The 17,230-nt window shown below is 36.8% G+C and overlaps 1 long non-coding RNA gene across 1 annotated transcript in view; it reads right to left on the reverse strand.

Moving 5' to 3' along the window:
* Positions 1 to 837: 837 nt before the first annotated feature.
* The window catches only part of LOC141373681 (uncharacterized), a 714,213-nt gene continuing 697,820 nt past the window's right edge, over positions 838 to 17,230 (reverse strand). The window contains exon 3 of the long non-coding RNA XR_012379927.1: positions 838 to 870. This is a non-coding gene — a long non-coding RNA (uncharacterized lncRNA). The remainder of the gene's footprint in view (positions 871 to 17,230) is intronic.

The following is a 17,230-nucleotide window of genomic DNA, read 5'->3' on the forward strand; positions in this document are numbered from 1 at the left end:
CTCCAAAGCTGTACCGAGAGATTGCAGGGAACAAAAGCTCCTGAGAGCAAACCGGAGCAGCTTGCTTAGCCCGGACACACAGGGGCAGGGCAATTCAGCCTCCGCAAAGACCTTTGGGAACCACGGCAATAGGCCCCTCCCCCTGAAGATCAACACGAACAGCCAGCAAGCCAAGACCAAGTTTACTGATCAAGGAGAATGGGAGAACTCCAGCGCTAGGGGAATACTGCACATAGAATTCATGGCTTTTTTACCATAATTCATTAGTTTTTCAAAGTTAATTTTTTAACTGTTTTTTTTTTGAATTTTTCTTTTTCCCTTTTTCAAACATCTTATCAATCCCTTTTTAAAAAAACATTTTTTATTTTTCATTTTTAGAGTCATATTTTTATCCCTTCATAGTAGTTACCCTTATTTTTGGCATATATATATATAAGTTGTTCTCTCCTTAAAATTTTGAGATACAATTTCTTCTAACAAATCAAAATATACCCTAAATCACTAGTGTATGGCTTTGTTCTATTCTCCTGCCTGATCACATTCTCTCCCTTTTTTTTTCTTTTTTCTTTTTCTTTTTGAATCTTCTTTCTTTTTAAAAACAACTTCTTATCTTACCAATTCCTTTTATAAAATCTTTTATAATTTTCATCTTTAGAGTCATCTGCCATCCCTTCATTGTATCAACCCTTATTTTGTACATATATAAGTCTTTCTTCCTTAAAATTTTAGCAGGCACTTTCTTCTAACAGACCAAAATATGCCCAAAAGCTAGTGTGTGGCACTGATCTATGCACTAGCCTGATCATAGCTGATCATATTCTGTTTTTGTTTTGTTCTGTTTTTGTTTGTTTTTATCTTTTTCTTTTTCTTCTTTATTTTTTTTCTCTTCTTTCTTTCCCTTCCTTGTCCCCTGGTTTCAGGTCTTTTGTGATTTATATAGAGTATATTTGCTGGAGACGTTGTTAACCTGTTAGCATTCTGTTCTCTCATTCATCTGTTCTCCTCTGGACAAAATGACAAGACAAAAAAAGTCACCTGAGCAAAAAGAACAAGAGGTAGTACCGCCTGCCAGGGACCTACTCAATACTGACATTAGTATGATCTCGGATCTAGAGTTCAGAATCATGACTTTAAAGATACTAGCTGGGCTTGAAAAAAGTGTGGAAGTTATTAGAGAGACCCTTTCTGGAGAAATAAAAGAACTAAAATCTAACCAAGTCAAAATCAAAAAGGCTATTAATGAGGTGCAATCAAAAATGGGGGCACTAACTGCTGGATAAATGAGGCAGAAGAAAGAATCAGTGATATAGAAGACCAAATGATGGAAAATAAAGAGGCTGAGAAAAAGAGAGAGAAACAACTACAGGATCACGAGGGCAGAATTCGAGAGATAAGCGATACGATAAGACGAAACAACATTAGAATAATTGGGATCCCAAAAGAAGAAGAAAGAGAGAGGGGGGCAGAAGGTATATTGGAGCAAATTATAGTAGAGAACTTCCCTAATGTGGGGAAGGACAGGCATCAAAATCCAGGAGGCACAGAGAACCCCTCTCAAAATCAATAAAAATAGGTCAACACCCCGACATCTTAGTAAAACTTATGAGTCTCAGAGACAAAGAGAAAATCCTGAAAGCAGCTCGGGAGAAGAGATATGTAACCTACAATGGTAGAAACATTAGATTGGCAACAGACCTATCCACAGAGACCTGGCAGGCCAGAAAGGACTGGCATGATATCTAGAGCACTAAATGAGAAAAATATGCAGCCAAGAATACTATATCCAGCTAGGCTAACATTGAAAATAGAAAGAGAGATAAAAAGCTTCCAGGACACACAAAAACTAAAGGAATTTGCAAACACGAAACCAGCCTTCCAAGAAATATTGAAAGAGGTCCTCTAAGCAAAAAGAGCCTAAAAGCAGCATAGATCAGAAAGGAACACAGACAATATACAGTAACAGTCACCTTACAGGCAATACAATGGCACTAAATTCATACCTTTCAATAGTTACCCTGAATGTAAATGGGCTCAATGCCCCAATCAAAAGACACAAGCTATCAGATTGGATTAAAAAACAAGACCCATCCATACGCTGTCTGCAAGAGACTTATTTTAGACCCAAAGACACCCCCAGATTGAAAGTGAGGGGGTGGGAAAACCATTTACCATGCTAATGGACACCGAAAGAAAGCTGGGATGGCAATCCTTATATCAGACAAATTAGATTTTAAACCAAAGACTGTAATAAGAGATGAGGAAGGACACTATATCCTACTTAAAGGGTCTATCCAACAAGATGATCTAACAATTGTAAATAGCTATGCCCCAAACATGGGAGCAGCCAATTATATAAGGCAATTCATAACAAAAGCAAAGAAACACGTTGACAACAATACAATAATAGCGGAGGACTTAAACACCCCCCTCAATAAAATGGACAGATCATCTAAGCAAAAAATCAACAAGGAAATAAAAACTTTAAATGACACACTGGACCAAATGGACTTACAGACATATTCAAAACATTCCATCCCAAAGAAACAGCATACACATTCTTCTCTAGTGCCCATGGAACATTCTCCAGAATTGATCACATCCTAGGTCACAAATCAGGTCTCAACCGGTACCAAAAGATTGGGATTATTCCCTGCATATTTTCAGACCACAATGCTTTGAAACTAGAACTCAACCACAAGAGGAAAGTCAGAAAGAACTCAAATACATGGAGGCTAAAGAGCAACCTACTAAAGAATGAATGGGTCAATCAGGAAATTAAAGAAGAATTAAAAAAATTCATGAAAACCAATGAAAATGAAAACACAACTGTTCAAAATCTTTGGGATACAGCAAAGGCAGTCCTGAGAGGAAAGCATATAGCAATACAAGCCTTTCTCAAGAAACAAGAAAGGTCTCAAATACACAACCTAACCCTACACCTAAAGGAGCTAGAGAAAAAACAGCAAATAAAGCCTAAACCCAGCAGGAGAAGAGAAATCATAAAGATCAGAGCAGAAATCAATGAAGTAGAAACCAAAAGAACAGTAGAACAGATCAACGAAACTAGGAGCTGGTTCTGTGAAAGAATTAAGAAGATTGATAAAACCCTGGTCAGACTTATCAAAAAGAAAAGAGAAAGGACCCAAATCAACAAAATCATGAATGAAAGAGGAGAGATCACAACCAACACCAAAGAAATACAAATAATTGTAAGAGCATATTATGAGCAACTCTATGCCAGCAAATTAGAAAACCTGGAAGAAATGGGTGCATTCCTAGAGATGTATCAACTACTAAAATTGAACTAGGAAGAAATAGAAAACCTGAACAGACCTATAACCACTAAGGAAATTGAAGCAGTCATCAAAAATCTCCCAACAAACAAAAGCCCAGGGCCAGATGGCTTCCCAGGGGAATTCTATCAGACATTTAGAGAAGAATTAATACCTATTCTCCTGAAACTGTTCCAAAAAATAGAAATGGAAGGAAAACTTCCAAACTCATTTTATGAGGCCACCATTACCTTGATTCCCAAAACCAGACAAAGACCCCATCAAAAAGGAGAATTACAGACCAATATCCTTGATGAACATGGATGCAAAAATTCTCACCAAAATACTAGCCAATAGGATCCAACAGTACATTAAAAGGATTATTCACCACGACCAAGTGGGATTTATCCCTGGGCTGCAAGTATAGTTCAACACCCACAACACCCACAAATCAATCAATGTGACACAATACATTAACAATAGAAAGAACATATGATTCTCTCAACAGATGTAGAAAAAGCATTTGACAAAGTACAGCATCCTTTCTTGATCAAAACTCTTCAGAGTATAGGGATAGAGGGTACATACCTCAATATCATAAAAGCCATCTACGAAAAACCTATAGCGAATATCATTCTCAATGGGGAAAAACTGAGAGCTTTTCCGCTAAGGTCAGGAACGCAGCAGGGATGTCCACTCTCACCACTGCTATTCAACATAGTATTAGAAGTCCTAGCCACAACAATCAGACAACAAAAAGAAATCAAAGGCATCCAAATCGGCAAAGAGGAAGTCAAACTCTCACTCTTTGCAGATGATATGATACTGTATGTGGAAAACCCAAAAGACTCCACCTCAAAACTGCTAGAACTCATACAGGATTCAGTAAAGTAGCGGGATATAAAATCAATGCACAGAAATCAGTGGCATTCCTATACACCAAAAACAAGACAGAAGAGAGACAAATCAAGGAGTCGATCCCATTTACAACTGCACCCAAAACCATAAGATACCTAGGAATAAATGTAACCAAAGAGGCAAAGGATCTGTACTCAGAAAACTATAAAATACTCATGAAAGAAATTGAAGAAGACACAAAGAAATGGAAAAACGTTCCATGCTCATGGATTGGAAGAACAAACATTGTGAAGATGTCAATGCTACCTAGAGCCATCTACACATTCAATGCAATCCCTAGCAAAATACCATCCACTTTTTTCAAAGAAATGGAACAAATAATCCTAAAATTTGTATGGAACCAGAAGAGACCCCGAATAGCCAGAGGAATGTTGAAAAAGAAAAGCAAAGCTGGCGGCATCACAATTCTGGACTTCCCGCTCTATTACAAAGTTGTCCTCATCAAAACAGTATGGTACTGGCACAAAAACAGACACATCGATCAATGGAACAGAATCGAGAGCCCAGAAATGGACCCTCAACTCTATAGTCAACTAATCTTTGACAAAGCAGGAAAGAATGTCCAATGGAAAGAAGACCATCTCTTCAACAAATGGTGTTGGGAAAATTGAACAGCCACATGCAGAAGAATGAAACCGGACCATTTCCTTACACCACACACAAAAATAGACTCCAAATGGTTGAAAGACCTAAACGTGAGACAGGAGTCCATTAAAATCCTAAAGGAGAACACAGGCAGCAACCTCTTTGACCTCAGCTGCAGCAACTTCTTCCTAGAAACATCACCAAAGGTAGGGGAAGCCAGGGCAAAAATGAACTATTGGGATTTCATCCAGATAAAAAGCTTTTGCACAGCAAAAGAAATAGTCCACAAAACCAAAAGAAAACTGACAGAATGGGAGAAAATATTTGCAAATGACATATCAGATAAAGGGGTAGTATCCAAAATCTATAAAGAACTTATCAAAGTCAACACCCAAAGAACACATAATCCAATCAAGAAATGGGCAGAAAATATGAACAGACATTTTTCCAAAGAAGACATCCAAATGGCCAACAGACACATGAAAAAGTGCTCAACATCGCTCAGCATCAGGGAAATCCAAATCAAAACCTCAATGAGATACCACCTCACACCCATCAGAATGGCTAAAATTAAGAAGTCAGGAAACGACAGATGTTGGTGGGGATGTGGAGAAAGGGGAACCCTCCTACACTGTTGGTGGGAATGCAAGCTGGTGCAACCCCTCTGGAAAACATGAGGAGGTTCCTCCAACAGTTGAAAATAGAGCTACCATACGATCCAGCAATTGCACTACTGGGCATTTACCCCAAAAATACAAATGTAGGGATCCAAAGGGGTACGTGCACCCCGATGTTTATAGCAGCAATGTCCACGATAGCCAAACTGTGGAAAGAGCCAAGATGTCCATCGACAGATGAACGGATAAAGAAGATGTGGTATATATACACAATGGAATATTATGCAGCCATCAAAAGGAATGAGGTCTTGCCATTTTCAACGATGTAGCTGGAACTGGAGGGTGTTATGCTGAGTGAAATAAGTCAATCAGAGAAAGACATGGATCATATGACCTCACTGATATGAGGAATTCTTAATCTCAGGCAACAAACTGAGTGTTGCTGGAGTGGTGGGGGGTGGGAGGGATGGGGTGGCTGGGTGATAGACATTGGGTAGGGTATGTGCTATGGTGAGCACTATGAATTGTACAAGACTGAAGAATTATGGATCTGTACTTTTGAAACAAATAATGCAATATATTTTAAGAAAAAAAGAAGAAGAGGAAGATAGCAGGAGGGGAAGAATGAAGGGGAGTAATTCGGAGGGGGAGACGAACTATGAGAGATGATGGACTCTGAAAAACAAACTGAGGGTTCTAGAAGGGAGGGGGGGGGGGGGATGGGTTAGCCTGGTGATGGGTATTAAAGAGGGCACATTCTGCATAGAGCACTGGGTGTCATGCACAAACAATGAATCATGGAACACTACATGAAGAACTAATGATGTAATATATGGTGATTAACATAACAATAAAAAATTATTAAAAAAATAATTTTAGCATTTAAGGAAGAGAAGAGTTTCTCAAGGGACATCCAAGTCCATAGAATAGATACAGAATTCAAATTCATACATGTCAGATAGTCTCATCCTGGAACTGATTTTTTGCATAAATATATATTCCCTAAGGTATGAGTGTCCGGACCTTATCCAAGAAATTGATGCCGGGAAGAATAGAGATTCCACCAAAAATTTAAATGGTAGTGTGCAATTTGAATCAGTGGATTTCTTTGAGATTCTTTCAAAGTTTGCGGTTTGGAACTCAGAAAAATAGATTTTCCTGTAGGATTTTATGGGGTCATCGAAGAAAACCACTTGGCACAAAGTGGATTTCCATGCTGCAGTAAATGGAACATTTGTACGAGGATGGGGGGATAGGCATTAGGCATCTAAAGAGTCTGACTGCTTATGTTCTCAATGGAAGTTTATGGAGTGACATTTGGTGAATAGGTGCCAGAAAAGCTTGTCGCCTTACAGTGTGCAACACAGTTTTGCCTTATAAATTCTAGTCCCATGTGTTGCATGATTTCCAATTGTCTCCTCTATCCATATAGATACAAATCTCTTTATAATTACATGTGCCTAGAACCAACTCCATTTATCATAAAACAAAAAAAAAGTTTGGAATAGTTTTTGGTTTTTTGTTTTTTTTTACTATATACTGAATTTTCCAGTATTGCAACTCCCATGCAAAGTAAGGGAAGGCTGTACTTTTCTTTTGCTTAGAATTTTATAAAGAATTGCCTACTATTTTGCAAAATTCCATCAGTGTTCATAGCAGTAGCTTTGCTCATGAACATTAATTAGCAAATCTCGACATTGTATGTCAACTATACTGCAGTAAAAAAGAATAATAAATACCAGCTATATTCATTTTAGTTCTTTAGATGACCATAAGTTTTTGATTATTTCAGGATGTCTTCCAAAGCGGTCATTCTCAAATACTTCAATGCTGAAATAAATGTACTTTCAATAAAATGATTTTTATTTTATTTTTCCATATATATCCAAAAGAACATTATATTGCTTTTTACAATTGTTGGAGTAGGTATGTAATTTTTTATGAATTTTCCTTAATGTTAATAAATGTTTTTTTACAAGATATTTGCTATGAAAAGAAAGTATTTGATTTGTTACCGTTGAGAACAATTATCAGAGGGTGTGTTAAGATTAAACAATTCCATAGGATTATAAGGATTCCATGGTTTGAGTTGTATATTTGAAAGATCTCTCTGGCCCCATTGAAAATAGGGAATTCAAAGGCCCAAAGCAAAGAAAATACTTACAATATTTCAGTTGTGAGTCAGAAATTATACATGTCTGAAATGAAATAATGATGGCAAAAATGGGCAAGAAGATGACTTTCCAGAGATATTAAGAACATAGTATGGACTTGGCTTAGAGAGCTGAGGTTGATTCCAAGTTTTTACTTGGATGACAAAGAAGACAATGAATCTGTAATTCAGGTAAGTATTAGAGAATCAGAGTAGATTTAGAAAAAATAAAATGATCTCTCTCTCTCTCTTTTTTTTTAATAATTAGCTTCTGTGGAATGTTCAGGCATAGAGCTCTGGATGAAAAATGTCATTTTGGCAATTTGGGACATACACTTGTAGGTGTGGGTGAAATCAGTTAGTGAGCAGGTGAAGAGTGAAAATGTACTAAAACGGAGAACCAAGGATGGAATGCCGAGGGGAAAGAGTATGTAGAAGGCACTGGAGGAAGAAAAGCCCGAGGTAACTGAGATGCAGAAAAATGGAAAGAAAGCAGAGTAAAAGAAGACACAAAAGTATTTCAAAGACAAAATGATTGGGGTGTCTGTTGAGCCTCCAACTCTTGGTTTCCACTCAAGTCGTGATCTCAAGGTTGTGGGATTGATCCCCTCATTAGGCTCCCTGCTCAGCCAAGAGTCTGCTTGAGATTCTCTCTACCTCTCCCTCTGCCTCTCCCCACCCGTGCTTTCTCTCTCTAAAATAACTAAATAAACCTTTAAAAAAATGATCAACAGCATTAAATGCTACAAATGAATCAAAATAAGAAACTGGGACTTGAAAATATTCATTGAATCTGAAAATCACAGATTTTTCATAAGGGTAAGGTAGTGAGGAAAGATGAACTGACTACATAATTTTCAGGGCTCAGTGCAAAATAAAAGTGCAGGGTCCCTCACTTACAATGCGTTAAGAATTTCCAGAGAGCAGGGCACTAAACCAAATGCAAGGCCCTTCCAAACTTGTGACCATTTGCGCCTGTCCAGGTTGCATGCCCATCAAGCTGGTCCAGGGTGGAAAAATGAATAGGATGGGCAAAAACAGATAACATGATTAAGACTTCTCTTTTAAAACTTTTATTTCCTTTTTTGAAAAAAAGATTTTATTTATTTATTTGACAGAGAGAGAGAGAGAGAGAGAGACAGCAAGAGAGGGAACACAAGCAGGGGGAGTAGGAGAGGGAGAAGCAGACTCTCCGCTGAGCAGGGAGCCCATTGCGGGGCTCGATCCCAAGGACCCTGGGATCATGACCTGAGCCGAAGTCTCAGGTGCCCCTGAAACTTTTCTTAAGAAAGAGATAGAGAATAGGTAAAAGAGATAGGGCTATGGAAGAAGGAATTTTGTTTATGTGATAGAAATCAACAAATATGCATGAAAATGTCAGTGGACAGGGAGTTTAAAGTCACAAGTGAGAGAGGGGTAACCAATAAATTAAAATGCAGATTAAGTACAAGCCCCACATGACACTGTTTCTCAAAATGTGTACCACATACCACTTGTATTGAAAGCACTTAGGGATTATTTTTTAAAATTCAGATCCCTATGCCTCCCCCTACCCTTCAGATAAAGAATCTCTGGAAGTGGGATTGAAGATAATCAGTCTCTCACATTATTTTTATAAATTATTGCTTTATGACAGTGGATTTTAACCTTGGCCAGATATTGGAATAACCTGAAATGTTTTATAAAATTTACTGATGTCTATGTCCACCCAGGAGGTTTTTAATTAGTGTGGGGTACAACATGGGCATTGAGAATTTTTAAAATTCCCCATGGATTCAAAATCACTACATTAGAGATTCCAAGCAGAGTTCAGTAGACTTCTGCAGGACTCCGAACATTTCTAAATCAAGAGGGTTGGGTGGAGAAATGAGGGAGGAGATGAAATTATGAAGGAGCAGATAACTGGAAGCAGTACAAAATGCTCACCAAATGGTTTCACTTTAAAAACTCTTTTAAATTACATGTTAGGGGTTCATTATAACATATCCATGGGTCAGGAGTAATTCTGGGCCCATTTCCTTTGGCAGGTCCATTGCCTTCCACTTTGGTTGGATGGAGAGGGAAGGGTTAACGTTTTGAGAAAAACCATTCAATTTTAATAACATGACTGAACTGTCAGATTAATTAAAAATCCTGAAAACTTATTTTCATGGTTTTTGATTTGACTCTGAGCTTTTTTTATTAAAATAATCTATTAAGTAAAATCAAGTAAAATCACATAAATTCTAAATCAGTTTGACTTATGACAATCAAATTGATATCGTACCTAAGAAAGTGTCACAGAAATATCACAATAATCAAATTGATAACCTCCTTAATGGAATGTCATGGAAATATTTCTTTGTTCAATACAGAATATTAAATTAAAGATTTATGTTAGCTGTAGCAATACAGATTTGCTAATTTGCTATTATATAATCTATGTAGCCCAAATGTTCAACAAAACTGTTACAATTCAGCAGTGTGAAAGGGAAAAATTGACTTTTTCCCCCCATTTTCTTGTACCTACGGCTCTAACCTGAAGCCAAACATAGGGTCAAGAATGTGATTGAGAATGGGTTTTTAGCATTCAAATCACATTATGTTTTGGGTATACGTTTCTGTAGGTGTTCAACAAATGAACTGAGTGACTATTTCAACCTAACCAGTAGGTTTTGCTTTCCATAAAAGGAAGCAAGGGAGCCTGGGTAGCTCAGTTAAGTGTCTGACTCTTGGTTTCAACTCAGGTCATGATCTCAGGGTTGTGAGATGGAGCCCTGTGTTGGGCTCTGCACTCAGTCCTGAGTCCACTTAAGATTCTCTCCCTCTTCCTCTGCCCTTCCCACCTGCTCATGCGTGTACTCTCTCTCTCTCTCTAAAGTAAATGATGAATAAAATCTTTAAAAAAAATAAAAGGAAGAAGATTTTTCTTGGCTTCATTGTGTCATGTCTTTCACATCATTTGTCCATTAGTTTGTGACTTTTTTTTTTTTTAAAGATTTTTATTTATTTCTTTGAGAGAGCGCAAGTGCGCAGAGGGAGAGGGAGAAGCAGACTCCCTGATGCAGAGAACCCGATGCGGGGCTCGATCCCAGGACCCTGATATCATAACCTGAGCTGAAGGCAGAAGTTTAACAGACTGAGCCACCCAGGTCCCCCATGTGACTCTTGATATTGACAGAAATTCAATGCAAAAATAAACTGTATTTTATTGCAAAGCTGTGCTATTCCATTATTTCTCGTTATCTTTTCTTTCTTTTTTTTTTTAAGATTTTATTTATTTATTTGTCAGAGAGAGAGCAAGAGAGGGGGAGCAGCAGAGGGAGAGGGAGAAGCAGGCTCCCCACTGAGCAGGGAGCCCACTTCAGGGTTCAATCCCAGGACCCTGGGATGATGACCTGATCCAAAGGCAGATGCTTAACTGATTGAGCCACCCAGGCACCCCTATCTTTTTTTTCTTAATAAATTTATTTGAGTATATGCTGGAGGAATCTTTACTGGAACTAGCTGGAGGATTAAGCATTTACATTCTGTATCATGAGCAGCGAAGTCCTCAAGGCTAGTCAAGAGCATGGACTGGCCAATGTATGCAGTTTTCAGGAAGCCAGGTAGAAGGACAAGAGTGAAGGGGAATATATAGTCCATGTATATATGTATAGAATACATAGTCCCTGATGATTCAAAAACGGTCTGTGAAATCTACAAAAACGCAACAAAGATGACTCAGTCCTATCAGTTTAGCTCATTGTTCTATTACACCAACCATTCTGGATTTAAAAGTACCTCCTTAACTCTTCCATAGAGCCTTTTCTGTCAAACACACGCAACCATATCATGCACACATTCACACGCCCTCCTGAGAAATATTAAATAGAGACAGACAATTGGAGGGCAAGTGAGGATGGAAACCAACCTGTTTGTACTACTTTTCTCATTGCTGTTGCTCTCAGCTTCCTAAATGGTATCATTGGCCTGGTCATAGAGACTTTAATTTATTACATGCTGTAGCTGCAAGTCAAGTAAAAGGTGGAATAATTTAATAAAAGTCACAGTCAGGAAATATGAGATTGTTTTTCTTTTAATACATTAATTAGGTTGAACATGGAAGACAGTGCTCTTCAACCAACTGTTCATTTCTTCTAACAAATTTCTTCATCTGCTGAACCAAATTTACCATTCAAAAAGCCAGGATTAAACTTTCTTATAACGTATTCATATATGAAAGAGTTTTGTATAAGAATGATGACCATAGTTCTATTTTTAAGTATGAAACACATAACAAATATTAGTCACTAGTAATTGTGAGCCTCTTTTTTCAAACAATTCCTCAGTTTCTGCTGATGACCCCATGAGTTCCAATAAGGATTTGACTTAAGAATCAAGACAAAGAGAGGTATTTTATATATAAAAGTTATTTGGGATGTAATTCTTAATCTCAGGAAACAAACTGAGGGTTGCTGGAGTGGTGGGGGGTGGGAGGGATGGGGTGTCTGGGTGATAGACATTGGGGAGGGTATGTGCTATGGTGAGCGCTGTGAATTGTGTAAGACTGTTGAATCACAGACCTGTACCTCTGAAACAAATAATACATTATATGTTAAAAAAAAAAAAAGAAGAAGAAGATAGCAGGAAGGGAAGAATGAAGGGGGGCGGAATCGGAGGGGGAGACGAACCATGAGAGACTATGGACTCTGAGAAACAAACTGAGGGTTCCAGAGGGGAGGGGGTGGGGGGATGGGTTAGCCTGGGGATGGGTATTAAGGAGGGCACGTACTGCATGGAGCACTGGGTGTTATACGCAAAAAATGAATCATGGAACACTACATCAAAAACTAATGATGTAATGTATGGTGATTAACATAACATAATAAAATTTTAAAAAGTTATTTGGGAGGTAAAAATGGCCGCTTTAAAAATTAAGTCAGTTTTTAATCTTTGAATGCTAAAAGACACTCTCCAGTTAACTTTCTCTAATGATTTGAGGGTAAAATCAAAGATCAGCATCTAGAACCTAGTTGTGACTAGATAGACATCCTATTAGCACAGAATCTCTGTGTGTTCACTGTTTTCAATATTGCAGAGCTATGATATAGCTCAAAATTTAACCTACTTACCAGGTTCTTCTGGGTACACAGGCTGACCTTAAAGACAAGTAGGTATTTTTAGAGTTGTGACCTCTAAAATGTTAGTCAGTTTGAGCAACACCCACTTTGCCAGGGAGACAACTTATCCTAGTTTTTGATTAAACATAGAGTATAAGAAAATAAAGTCTTGACAAACATTATATTGGCTTCTATTTCTGGCAATGAAGGAAAAGGAAGGTAGATCAATCCTCCTTCTGAGATCCCATAGAAAATCTAAACAGTATATTACAAATGCCAAGATCCTGAAAAAGAAAGAAATCAGAGAAATAAGCCTTGGCTTTGAGATGCATTTTCCCCACGGACTTTTGCTAGTTCTGGAAGAATCAGCTGAGACGCTGAGAGGCTAAATGATAACTTTGAAACTTCAACAGTCAGGGGACAAACTGCAGGGTGCAGAGATCAATCACTACAAATTTGCAAAAAACCCTCACCATTTAATGCATGCATAACATAATTTAAAATTTTAGTCTTTCCTCTTTTTAAGACTTCTCAGAATTATAAGTCATATTCTTCTATGTGAATATGTTTTTAATAAAGTCATTCTTACAATTTTCCCTCCTACAGAAAATTGATCTGGATTTTAAAACTATTCTGTAGAAAGACAAACATGACAGGAAAATAAAACTCACTAAAATACTTTTTAAGTCTGCATTTCTTTTTTATATAGGCTGATGGAGGTATTATAAATAAATCTGAATACTAGTTTGAATTGCTTTAAAATATATTTTGACTTCAATCATTGTCCTTCAGTTTGACAAATATGAATTAAAATATTTGGATAAATTTAAATGGTAAAATTGAAGTTTAGTCATAGTTGTGCTATCTGATCAAATTTAAGGGAAAGAAATAGATACACTGACTTCAAGATCAGGTAATCCCAGAAATGTATTTATATTAGAGTAATTGGCATATGGGGGGCCTGGGTGGCTCAGTCCTTAAGCGTCTGCCTTCAGCTCAGGTCATGATCCCAGGGTCCTGGGATCAAGTCCTGCATCGGGCTCCCTGTTCTGCAGGAAGTCAGCTTCTCCCTCTACCACTCCCCCTGCCTGTGTCCCTCTCTCGCTGTGTCTCTCTCTGTCAAATAAATAAATAAAATCTTAAAAAAATAATAAAAGAATAATTGGCATATTATCTGAGGAATTTATAAGGTTGGAAAAAACAAAATAGAAGTACAGATTATTTTCTTGTCCGTGTACATTCTTATTGAATAGTAAAAATGTATTTCATAAAAAATTTTCACTTTTATCCACATTGCTACTATGTTTGTCAATGTTTTATGTTGGCAAAAATTTCACAAATATAGAAGAATGAATAGCGGTGATCTTAGAGTATATTTACACATTCTCTTCATTAAGGTTATTGATTTTTCACATATTAAACTAAGCTAAGATTGTGAATTTGGCTGTTTATGCTTTTTTTAAATTTAATTTTATTATGTTGATCACCATACCTTACATCATTAGTTTTTGATGTAGTGTTCCATGATTCATTGTTAACGTGTAACACCCAGTGCTCCACGCAGAATGTGCCCTTTTTAATACCCATCACCAGGCTAACCCATCCCTTCACCCCCCTCCCCTCTAGAACCCTCAGTTTGTTTCTCAGAGTCCATAGTCTCTCATGGTTCATCTCCCCCTCTGACTTACTCCCCTTCATTTTTCCTTTCCTACTATCTTCTTCTTCTTTTTTTTAAACATATAATGTATTATTTGTTTCAGAGGTACAAGTCTGTGATTCATCAGTCTTACACAATTCACAGAGCTCACCATAGCACATACCCTCCCCAATGTCTATCACCCAGCCACCCCATCCCTCCCACCCCACCCCCACTCCAGCAACCCTCAGTTTGTTTCCTGAGATTAAGAATTCCTCATACAGTGAGATCATATGATACATGTCTTTCTCTGATTGACTTATTTCACTTAGCCTAATACCCTCTAGTTCTATCCACTTCGTTGCAAATGGCAAGATTTCGTGGGCTTTTTTTATGGCTGCATAATATTCCATTGTATATATATAAAACACATCTTCTTTATCCATTCATCTGTTGATAGACATCTTGGCTCTTTCCATAGTTTGGCTATTGTGGACATTGCTGCTATAAGCATTGGGGTGCATGTACCCCTTTGGATTACTACATTTGTATCTTTGAGGTAAATACCCAGTAGTGCAATTGCTGGGTCATAGGATAGCTCTATTTTCAACTTTTTGAGGAACTTCCATACTGTTTTCCAGAGTGGCTGCGCCAGCTTGCATTCTTACCAACAGTGTAAGAGGGTTCCCCTTTTGGGCTGCAAGGTTGGTTCAACATCCACAAATCAATGTGATACAATACATTAATAAAAGAAAGAACATGAACCATATGATCCTCTCAATAGATGCAGAAAAAGCATTTGACAAAGCACAGCATCCTTTCTTCATCAAAACTCTTCAGAGTATAGGGATGTATGAAAAACCTACAGCAAATATCATTCTCAATGGGGAAAAGCTGAAAGCTTTCCCCCTAAGAGCAGGAACACGGCAGGATGTCCACTATCACCACTGCTATCCAAAATCAGTGGCATTTCTATGCTTATTTTTAAAGATTTGATATGATCCTTGGTATTTTGTTATTGTTAAGGGCCAGTTAAAGAGCTAGTATGACATTATTCTATGAAAACTCATTTTTCATTAGGCAGACATAGTAGTTTAATGTAATCGTCTCCCAAATTGATGAAGTCAGCTATGAAAGAGAATCTGCTTTACATAATTGTGATTTTTCAAGATAACAGTTAACTCTTTTATTAAAATTAATTCTATATTTCCTTATGATTTTTAGTTAACAAATACTTTTTGTTGTGTTACAGTTACCTTTTTCTACTTTACTATTTTCAATAATGTCAAAAAAATGTTATGTAGAGGTGGTTTAAGACACTATTAGTACATGGATTTTAGTAGATGTGTATATGTTGTTTTGAAAGACATTTTCAGTTTTTCTTTTGATGATTTGGAGTATTTTGTTATTTTTCCTACTTGATCTTATTCCAACCTATCCAACATATCAATTTTCCACTTAGTGATCACCAGAGTCAGAATGCAAAAAACCCCGAGGATAATGGAACCTGAGATCATCTCAGGTATCCAGTTGTTTGCCTTGCTTTTTTAGCAATAACAAAATTGTGTCCTAATTTAGATTTTTTATAAAGTTTCTTATTGTTAATGATCTCCTGTTTAATATTAGAAAAATGCTGTATTGAATATCAAAGGAAATAATTATACATGTCAAGTGCGCATATAGGTGTACATATTTTATTCAAAATTTGATATCCTGAAATTTCTATGTTTATAAATGTAACACAAGTGAATTAATTGAGTCACATTTATAAATAGTTTGGGGCATTTATCACGTGAGCCTTAAAAAATTTGAAGTTCTTTCGTTAATACTTTGGAAAACATAGCAAGTTATAAAGAACAAAAATCGATGATTCCACACCCTGAGAAAATCACTGTTAGCATTTTGATATATCAAATATTTGATATAAACCTCTAGAATTCTACTAAAGTATGCTAGCTCATATTAGATCCTGTTCTACTTTTCTGCTTGTAAAGTATTTTATTTATTTTTTAATTTTTATTTTTTTAAGCAGGCTCCATGCCCTGCATGGAGCCCAACGTGAGTCTCTAACTCATGACCCTGAGATCAAGACCTGAGTTGAGACCAGGAATCAGATGCTTGATGTACTGAGCCACCTAGGCACTCCAAAAGTATTTTATTTATTAATCGGCTTCTAGTGTTATTAAAAATTCAACTAACAGTATCTTGCAATTTTAAAAATCACACTCTTACGTTAGATAATATACAGTTATTCAGTTAGATAAATGTCACTTTACTGGATATTTGTTGTGTTGAAAATTTTGTAGATGTTTAGGATGGTTTCCCTCAAAAAAGATTTTGAGACATGAAAATACAATATCGATTATTGTGAATATCTTATGATTTTTAAGTTCACAGGCTGCTTTCTCAAAAGATGCAGTAATTCACACCTAAGTTAATAATATATTGCTTTTCGTACTTGTTCTACTATGAAAATCCTCCCTCTATCCAACTCTTCTTTCCCTACCTCCCTCTCTTTCACCTGTGTTCATTCTGATTACTAAAAAAATAACTATTATGTAAACTGGAATTCCTTTTCTATGTAATAAATATTTTATATGGGATCTTTTTTCTTTTTAAAGGAGAGTGTAGTTTTCCTGAGGTCAGACGGATATCCACACATCTTTTTCTTTCTTTTTGTTATTAATTAGTTTGAAATATTTCTATATAATGCTATACCATTTCTGTGCCAAACACTTTTTTTACCATCTTAACCATTTTTAAAGTGTAAGTTCTATGGTATTAAATGTATTAATGGTGTGCAACCATTGCCCCCTCCCTCTCTAGAACTCTTTTTAATCTTGTAAAACTGAAACTCTATACCCATTAAAAAATAACTCCCTGTTATTCCCTCCCCAGACACTGACAACCACTAATCTACTATCTAACTCAATAATTTTGACTACTCTAAGTATTTTATATAAGTGTAA

Source organism: Callorhinus ursinus, unplaced genomic scaffold, assembly GCF_003265705.2.
Source record: "Callorhinus ursinus isolate GAN/ISIS: 27379988/994484 unplaced genomic scaffold, GSC_fseal_2.0 scaffold11, whole genome shotgun sequence".
In the NCBI taxonomy this organism is placed as follows: domain Eukaryota; kingdom Metazoa; phylum Chordata; class Mammalia; order Carnivora; family Otariidae; genus Callorhinus; species Callorhinus ursinus.